General features: G+C 43.0%; 1 pseudogene; it reads right to left on the bottom strand.

Annotated features, from left to right (window-relative positions):
• Positions 1-290: 290 nt before the first annotated feature.
• On the bottom strand, positions 291-6,018 carry LOC139704638 (signal-regulatory protein beta-1 pseudogene; annotated as a pseudogene).
• Between the last annotated feature and the right edge of the window lie 4,433 nt (positions 6,019-10,451).

Below are 10,451 nucleotides of genomic sequence, written 5' to 3'. Positions count from 1 at the left end.
TGTGGGGAGCTGACTAAGACACTGCTGTATTCCCAGGCTCTGGGTGCCCTGGGGGAAGGAGGGCTCACTGCTCTCACAACACAACGCACAGAGTCAAGATGAAGTTTAAAGCATTCATGGGAGTTCATAACCTACTTGAATCTAATGTATGAAATATGATATGTCAAGAGCTTTGTAATGTTTTGAACAACCAGTAAAAAAAAGAAAACAATAAAAAAAGCATTCGGTCAGCTGGGAGAGGCCTCACCAGGGGTGTTGTTCATGTCTTGCTCCCTGAAGCTTGAAGAGACCTACAGGGTGTAGTTCCTGGTGGTGGCTGGCTGCCCGTCATGCTCCACCTGGCAGGTGAATGTCACATTCTCCCTGTGCACACAGGAGTTGACCAGCAGCCAGCTCATCAGGTTGAAGGTCCTGTCCTTGTTCTCTAACAGGGTCGAGCCTGTTTATGTCCTGTAGACATTTCCATTCTCCACCCAGGTCAGCTGTAGGCTCCGGGGGTAGAAGTGCGTCACCTGGCAGGTGATGTTCACCAGGTTCCCTGCCATGGTGAGCAGTGGGTTGACCTCCACGTTGGTTGGAATTGAAACAGCACAGGCAGAAGCTGTGACCTTATGGCACAGACAGCTGAGCTCCTCTCAGTATGGCAAGGGCCTCCCTCAGGACAGGGCCAGGCATGCAGAGGGGCTCAGACACTGGGGGTTTGTACAGGAATGAATCACTAATCACAGGGCCTGCCACCCTCAGGTGCCAAGTGACCAGCAGCTCCCCTGAGGGTAAAATTGAGTGAGGTTGACAAGCCCAACTCCTGGCCTGCAGAAGGTTAGCTCTAATAGGAACTCAGTTGTGTTAGTAGCTGCTGGTCAATGAAATGAAGCCACCAGCACATGCTGGCCACAGGGCATGAATCCATACATGCATGGCAGATGGGCAGTACTGCTGAGAATTAGAGCCCAGGCCACTGAAGTCCTGGAGCAAAGGCCCCTGGAGAGCAGCAGTCTGGGTGGCCAGGTGTAGACTAGGGTCAGGAGCAGGGTCCTGTACCTCGAATGGTGTCAGACAAGTTGGCAGTCCCACAAAGAGGAGCTCCCCCTGCAAGGTGAAATGGGCAACCTGGCAAATGACCTGAAAGTGGACATCCCTGGGGGGCTAGGGTCACCTGGGCTGTGCTAGACACACTGTAGGACATAGTTTCTCCCCTGGGGTCCATGCTGGTCTGGGTGTGCAAGAGCTCATTCCCATTTTCGAACAGTTCAGGGTGATATTGTGGGGGGAGAAACCGTGGGGCTCGCAGGTGAAGCTCACCGTCTGCCCAGGTATGACCCTGGTCACAGGACCTGACACCACAGGGGGAGAAGGTCTGGCTACAATGGAGCAGTGACAGACAAGTCAGGTGATTGGGAAACATCCTCTGACCACCAGTGAGTGACACTGTAAAGAATCTTTCTCCATGTAATTATTGTTATTATTATTATTATTACTATTTGTTGTTGTGCTGGGAATCGACCCCAGGTGATGTTAAGCTAAGCACATTCTCTATCACTGGGCTACACCAGAAACGACAAGACATGATTTTTTTAATGTTCCAAATAAAGATTTCTGGGCACTGAGCTCATCCCTATGCTCATGTCCCTGGGCGAGCACAGCTGTGTAGCAACACAGTGAGGAACGTCCGCCCAGGTGCTGCTCCAGCCTGAGGTCAGAGCCCTCCTCTCAGCACCAGGGCACTGCTACCAACCTGGGCCCAGGGAGGACCTCACGGCCCTGTCTCACTCTTTGTTAACAACTGTTTTCTGCTGGTCTGTCCTGGAATGCTTGACACCAGGGGTGGTCATTTTTAGAAACAAATGCAGGGGACAAATGTCACCATGAAACCACCATCAACATGGGAATCAGCTCTCTGTGCTGAGACGTGGCCCAGCACCTCATCTGTGGAGTGGGGTGATTGGCAAATCTCCTCCCAGGCCACACTGAGCACAGTTGGCTTTGATCACACAGAGCTGCCCCTGGAATCTCAGCAAACTGTAGGGCGTGTTGTCCAGAGACTGGGGAGGCTGAGGCAGGAGGACTGCAATGTCCAGACCAGACTGGGAAACAGTGAGAACCTGCCTCAAAATATATAATAAAAAGGGCTGAGGATGTGGCTCTATTGAGGTGCTCCTGGTTTCAATCCTGAGTTCCAAAACTAAAAACAAAATATAAAAAATAAAACAAACCCAGGTCCCTCCTTCTTCCAGACTTTATTCTGTTCAGGGCTCTTCCACAGGTGGTTATGAATTCACCCTCATGGTGTGATAGTAGGAGCAAATGTGACTCACTTTTGTTTTATGACTTCATCCTGTAAAACAACCATGCCAAGTAGAGGAGTCATGCCTGGGGCAAAATGTTCTTTTCCTTTTGCTAGAGAAACCTTTAAGAACACAAAACTACCTAATGGGGTATTGTTTCTGTAACTAGGGTAAAGGGGCTCTGTTTCTGTAATTGGGGTGACTGGGCTAACTGTGATTGGTTAGGCTTCCCTCCGCTTGACTGCACTGTCCTGCTTCTGTAACCTGGCTTGCTTGCATTGGCTAGACCCCCGAACATCCCTTTTGCAGTTTTCAGGCTTATAAGGAGTGCCCTTGCAATTGTTCTGGGCTGATCGGGGGAACAGCTTTATGTTCTGGTCAGCCACCACTGGTGTGCTTCAATAAAGGCTTGATTCGATTATATGTGAGTGGTCTGGAAGTCAGTTTATGAAACCCTGGAACGAAGCTTTAACTATAACAATGGCCCACTTTCTACAATATGCCATGGGCCACATCTAGCCAGGCCTGGATTTGAGAGGGAGAGAATGAAGGAGTTCTTTTCTGAATCTGGGCTTCCCTGGTCACTTTTGCATTGGAATCACAGGTCACTGAGTGCAGAGGAAGCAACAAGGCTATGTTCATAACTGATGACTAGTTTCAAGACATGCAGATTCAGGCCCCTGAGTAGGACCTGAGGCCACTCAGGTGAGAGCATCAGGAGGCTGCTTGCCTGTGGACAGGTTTCAGATGGGTCCCTTGGTGCCTCCAGATTGCTCATCACCACCCAGCACCTTCTACAGCTGTCACCAGGCAGCAAAAATCATGAAGGTTTGTATCAGCAAATATTGAGCTCTCTGCCCGACTGGCACCCAACATTGGAGTGCACAATATGGAGGGTGCCACTGAAGAAATGGAGTCACATAGACACCAGTATCCTGGAAGTCCCTACGGGCGTTAGAGACCCTAGTCAGTGGCCACTTATCCCATGTCCTTACCTAGTGCTAATCTCCTGCTGCCTCCTCCTCCTCAGGTCCCTAGTGATCTATTGGGCCCCACATGAAAAGAGACCAGCACTGTGAAGCAGCTGTCTCCAACATGCTCCAGGAAAATTTGGACAAAGTAGAAAAGAAAATCTGGAATATGATCAGCAAATTGAGAACATCAACACAGAGAGAGAGAATGTATAGAAATATTCAAATAGAAATTTGGGAATTGATAAGATTAATTAACTCAGAAGTTCACCAGAGATTCCACAACAGGTGTGATCAGGCAGTTGAAAAAAAATTTTAAAATGTGGAGCAAGACTCATCGACATTGCTGAATCTGCAATTCAGAAAAACAAAAACAAAATAAATAAAAACTTGGAATCTTAAAAAGAACCTAGAGTCCATTCTGGATATCAGAAAAAGCATTGATGTACATGAGAGTTCGTGGGATACAAGAAAGAAAAAAATTAAAAAAAGGTTATTTGAGAGAAATGTTCTCTACAATCTTGAATATGATCACGTATATGAATGTTCTAATCCAAGATATTGAACAAACTCCAGGAATCACTAACGTGAGCAGACCCACACTGAGGTACATTGGAAACCAATCTGCTAAAATTAAAGTAAAGCAGAAAATACTGAAGCAGAAAGAGAGGAATGACCACCAGATACTGGAGAGCTTCCTAAGGTTTGTATCAAGTTCTTAATGATGGGAATCAGAGGCAGTAAGAAGATTGATCTAAAGTATTGAATAAAATTGTACCAAGAATTCTATACCTGGCACAACTGTGCTTCCAACATAAATGAGAAATGAAGATATTTTCATATAATGAAAACTGAGCAGGGCACTACCTTTAGAAATGTCCTGTAGGAAATTGGAAGGGAGGCCATTAGGTTGAAATGAAAGTACTGTAGATAATGAGGCCAAGGTGTACCAAAAAATAAATATTTTATACATGTTTTAAATTTCCTGGTGCTCAGTTTCCCCACAAACAGATTTGAACAATTCATTCAGCCAACAAGTATATTAATTAGATAAGCCATTTTCAACCATGAGTTCCCCTATGGCTCTTTCTGGACTGGGATCTTGTGGCATTCACACACACCTGTGGAATTCCTCATGATGTTGGCTTGTGTGCTCTGCAGGGACCCCAACCAGGCACTTGCCCAGGAGTTCTGTCTAGAAACTGTGCTCCTGAAAAATCCTTAATTTATGGTGATTTTCCAGGTGCAGTTCCCACAACTCTGTTGGCAAGGTCCTTGGGTGGCTCATGGGTGGGATGAACTCTCCCATCGACCACATAGTGGAAATGAGGGAGGGAAGTTCTAAAGTCAGGGGCAAAGTCCTTTGGACATGGCCTCTGACTGCTCATGCCTTACTCGCTGACTGTCCCCAATGGCTCCACCGTGTTCAAAGCTCTCTGGCCTGCTGGCTATCTTGTGCCCTGCTTTGTGAAGCTCTCTGTTGCTTTTTCAGAGAGCATATAATGCCCTCCACCTTAGATTAGTGCTCCCATCCAACCCCAAGAATGCACACTGAGATACCAGTTCCTAGACTTGCCCCCACCTGCAGCATCCTACCATTGGAATCTGGAAAACCAGACCATGTGAATTGGCTATTTACAGGTGCACTTGTGTGGGAATGTGATTTGAGGTAGGACCCCTGCTGATGGGTGTTCAGAGAGGTATTAGCAGCATTAGGGAGTGAATTTGATCATATTATATTATATGCATGTATAAATATGTCAAGGGAAACCCATTATTTTGTAAAGTTCATATGTGCTCCACCATCCAAAAAACACAAAATATTAAAAATAAAGATGAACAAAGTCCCCTGGCATTTTCCCAGATGCCTTTCTAGGCAGAGGAGGGGGACTCCCCTTTGCAGAGCAATGATGAGAGAAGTTCCAAACTATGTCAGTGTCATAGCTGCTATAAGGATTAACTTTGAGGGGATCCAAGATTGCAGGCCAGAGGGAGGCAGCATTCTGTGTTGCTCTCTCACCTGGGACTCAAGTAGTGAGATTACTGCTTCTCTGAGAGTGATATTTCTGCTTCCTCACATAAATAATGGTCACTGTGCATTTGCAGGGTTCCAGACCTCAATTTCAAAGTAGATCTCCCAACTACTTGCCAGGGCAGGACTACTGGGTGCCCAAATGGGACCACCAGCATCAGCACCAGTGCAGAACCTTTGGCCACCCATCTGAGCAGAAATATAGGATGCTGCTCCCATGCAGGACTCCTGGTAGCTCCCCATGTGCAGGAACTCTGGCTACCACTCCTGTGTGGACCCCCATTTAACAACATGGTGCTCGCCTGGTTTCCTACATCTTAGGATTTCACAACAATGGAGATAGTCTCCTATGCATGGTATCCTGCCTGCATCTGGGAACTTCACAAGGGTCTGAAGACAACCAGCTCGTCTTTGAACACATTGCCCAATGCCATTGTCTGGTTCCCCCCACCCGACCCAACAACTTATTGCTGAAAGCAGCCACCTTGATTTGGGTCACCTCATCACCATCTCTAGTGGGGGAAACTCCCAGTTTGGAACTCTGGCTGGCCAGGTACTCAACCCATGAGTTTGAAAGCGGCTATGTTGCCTATGTGAGGGACTCTCAGGGTCCAGCACACTGAACCCAGATACAGTGGTTAGCACACTAACTGCACTCAACCCCATCACCATGGTAATCTGGCGTCCCACAGATGTACAGCATGTCCCTTTCCTTCTGCTTTTCTGCCATTGACCATTGAGCCCTTTGGTTGCCACTCATAAGCATGTTGCTAGCTCTTTGATTATTCAACCCTCAGATGAATCTGTCCAGTTACAGGCTATGAATAAAAACTTTCCTCTGCAATAACAAAAGGAATTGACTTCTCTGAAACTGATCTCTGGAGGTCTCTTTTCGACTCTGTTGCCGCTCCCTCATCAGCTGTTTGGTGGGCTTCAGCTGGACCTAGTGATCCACATCCAGATACCCAGTTTCCACCCTTCCTCCCTAGCAGCTACTAGCCTGGGACAGTGACTGCTCAACACAAAAACAGCTCTTATCAGCAGATGCACAATATTGCCAAAATGCCCCAAACAAGACCCCCAGAGAGAAAAGTCCTTTATTAGAAACTAATAATGGAAAGCGTGAGTGAGATAGAGTTTAGAGACTAACTTAGAGACCAGGAACTGGGAGGTCTTCGGACGATATAAGGAGATAAGTCCAGGTGCTCACATCACACGAGTGGGCGCAAAAAGAGATCCTTGAGGTGCACGCTCCCTCTGGGGACCTGTGGGTACCACACCTCACTCCCTGGTACTCTCCACCCAGGACCAACCCTCCCAGCCTGGTTTCTTTCACTATCCTGAGGGTGGAGATACCAGCTAACAACAGATGACCCTCCTATTGGGTGAGAAAGGAAGCAAGAAAGTTCCTGATCTCCAACCAAAACATTCCTGATTTCTTCCTTGGAGATTATTGTTTTTCCTTTTACTTTTCCCTCTCTTTCTCCTGCCTTAACATCACCAACATATGTGAAACCAAGTACTTTGCATGAATTAGGATTTTGAGGACTGGGACGACTGAATAGTATATTATGGTTGTGTTGTATATTCTTTTTTCCCTCCAATTTTTACTATTTTAACATTTTTAAAATTTTTCTTAATACATATGTGTGTTTGTTTTATGTACTCTACCGTCTTCTCTCTTACTTGTCTACCCAAAATTACTTCCTCTCTTTTCTGCTATTAACCTTCTTCTTTAGATTTCTCTTTCACACTTCTTAAGATATAATAACTCTATATCCTCACTTCCTACATCCTCAGTATATCATCCTACAACTAACCCCCAGTTCTTTGTCCACTGTCAGAAACTGTAAATGCTTTTACAAACCTATGGATTATATTGTAGATAATAATTGAATTCAACATTTATGTATATTGTGACCAAACTGTAAACATCTTAATAGCAACTATTTGTTTTTAGGCTGTACATGTTTTAAATTGGGATCTGTTAATATTGCCTTTTGCCTCACATGAGAGGTATTGGAACCCTACAGGGGCACTATAAGCCTTAGGGTAAAAATGATAACACCTTGGATCTGCAGAGCTAGAAGGGAAGACACACTAACAACATGAAAAGACAAGGAAGAAAGTGCCCCAAACAAACCAAGGTACCACATTATTACAATCCATGGCCAGCAGAAGAAATTACAGAGAAGGAGTTCAGGGTGTACATTATTAAAATGTTGTGTGAATTAAAGGATGATATAAGAGAGCAAACCCAGGGAGCAAAAGATCATTTTGACAAAGATCTACATAAACAAATATAGGAAACAAAAGACTACTTTAATAGGGAGTAGAGGTTCTAAACAAACAAACAAACAAACTAAGTAACTAACAAACAGAAATTCCTGAAATGAAAGAAACAATAAACCAAATTAAAGTTCAATTAAAGCATCACCAACAGAGTAGACCATTTGTAAGACAGAACATCAGACAATGAAGACAAAATATATAATCTTGAAAAGAATAATGCCACACAGTGAAAATAATAAGAAACCATGGGCATATCATTCAAGAAATATGGAATAGCATAAAAAGACCAAATATAAGAGTTATTGGGATAGAGGATAGCACAGAGTTTCAAAACAAAAGAATGAACAAGCTATTCAATGAAATAAGATCAGAAAACTTTTCAAACACAAAGAATAAATTGGAAAATCAAATTCAAGAGGCTTATAGTATGCTAAATGCACAAAATCACAACAGATCCACACCAAGATACATTATAATAAAAATGCCTAACATACGGAATAAGGAGAGAATATTAAATGCCATGAGAGATAGGAATCAGATTACATATGGGAGAAACCAATTAGGTTATGTGCAGATTTTTCAACCCAGACGCCGAAAGCTAGAAGGTCTTGGAACAACATATATCAAGCTCTGAAATAAGATGGATGCCAACCAAGAATCTTGTATCCAGCAAAATTAAGCTTTAGATTTGATGATGAAATAAAAACCTTTCATGATAAACAAAAGCTACAAGAATTTACAGGTAGAAAGCCCACACTACAGAACATCCTTGGCAAAACATTCCATGAAGAGGAAATAAAACAACAATGATAATCAGCAGAGGGAGGTATTACACGAAAGAAAAAACTAATCAAGGGAGAAATTAATACCAAAAATAAACAAAAATGGCTAGGAATACAAATCATGTCTCAGTAATAACCCTGAATGTTAATGGCCTAAACTCACCAATCAAAGGACCTAGGCTAGAAGACTTGATCAAAACACAAAACAACAACAACAAAAACCCAACAATATGTTGCCTCTAGGAGTCTCATCTCATAAAAAAAAATATATACAGATTGAAGGTGAAAGGTTGGGAAAAATCATACCACTCCCATAGACTGTGGAAGCAAGCAAGGGTTTTCATCCTCATATCATATAAAGTAGACTTCAAGCTAAATGAAATCAAACGAGATAAATAAGAACACTACATACTGCTCAAGGGAACCATACACCAACAAGACATAACAACCATAAATATATATGCCCCAAACAGTGGAGCATCTATGTTCATCAAACAAATTCTTCTCAAGTTCAAGAGTCAAATTGACCACAACAAAATAATTTTGGGTGACTTTAACACACCTCTTTTACCACTGAATAGATCTTCCAAACAAAAGCTAAAAAAGAAATGATAGACCTCAATAATGCAATCAATAAATTAGACTTAACTGACATATATAGAATGTTTTATTCTTCAATGAATGAATACACTTTCTTCATCAACACATAGATCCTTCTCCAAAATAGACCATATATTATGCCACAAAACAAATCTTAGCAAATATAAAAAAGTAGAGATACTATCCTGCATTCTATCAGATCATAATGGAATACAATTAGAAATCAGTGGTAAAATAAAAAATAAAACTTCTTCAACACCAAAAGACTAAATAATAACCTACTGGATTAATGGGTTGCAAAAGACATCAAGGAGGAGATCAAAAAATTCTTAAAAGTAAATGAGAACACAGATACAACATATCAAAATATCTGGGACAGTATGAAGGCAGTACTAAGAGGAAAGTTCATTGCATGGAGTTCATTCCTTTAAAGAAGTTAAAGTCAACAAATAAATGACCTAACATTACATCTCAAAGCCCTAGAAAAAGAAGAACAAATCAACACCAAAAGCAGTAGAAGACGGGAAATAATTAAAATTAGAGCTGAAATCAATGAAATTGAAACAAAAGAAGCAATTGAAAAAATTGACAAAACAAAATGTTGGTTATTTAAAAAATAAATAAAATTGCCAGACCCTTAGCTATGCTAATAAAGAGGAGAGAGAAAACTCAAATTACCAGCATATGTGATAAAAATGGTAATATCACAACAGACACTACAGAAATATAGAGGATAGTTAGAAATTATTTCGAAAAATTATACTTCAATAAATTAGAAGATACTGAAAGCATCGACAAATATCTTAAGTCATATGATTTGCCCAAGTTGAATCAGGATGTTACAAACAACGTAAACACAACAATACCAAGTTATGAAATAGAAGACGTTGTTGAGCGCCGCAGCCAAAGCAGCCCCAGCAAACTTCCAGCTGATTGGCTCCTCTGTGGTGACACTCATTGGACTGTTTCCCCACCCTTTCAGACCATGGAGCTGCTCATTGGGGGATGCTTTTGGCTCCACCCACACGACCCAGCCAATTGGCCTCAAGAGCAGGAAGAGTGCCGGTTGAGAGGCTCGCAGGAAGTGCCGGAGGTGGCAGTTGGGCTCTCGGGGATTCCTGGAGACCTTGCGTGGTGCAGTGTGTGTGCTAAAAATAAAGTTCGTTCCTGCTTGACAAGTGGCTTGTGAATTGTGCCCAGCCAGACTGCAGCATTTGGTGGCCTGTATGGGGAACGTCTGAGGGTAAGTGATAAGGTAAACTGCTTGCCCCTGAGGGCAGGGCGAGAGGATGGGTAGCCATTTTAAGATTCTTCTTTCATTTTGTTTTGCTTTTGTTTTAAGTTGCCTGTCCCTGGAGATGGGTGAGACGGAAGAAAAACCATTCTCATCTGAGGAAAAACTATTTGCTTCTGAGGAACAGATAGGGAGAAAGGATGGATGGACATTTCAGGAGGATAGAAAGGCTGATATAATGAATTTTTGTTCCAT

Source organism: Marmota flaviventris, chromosome 2, assembly GCF_047511675.1.
Source record: "Marmota flaviventris isolate mMarFla1 chromosome 2, mMarFla1.hap1, whole genome shotgun sequence".
NCBI lineage: Eukaryota > Metazoa > Chordata > Mammalia > Rodentia > Sciuridae > Marmota > Marmota flaviventris.
The sequence above is the reverse complement of the archived record's forward strand: the minus strand, read 5'-3'. Positions and strand labels throughout refer to the sequence as shown.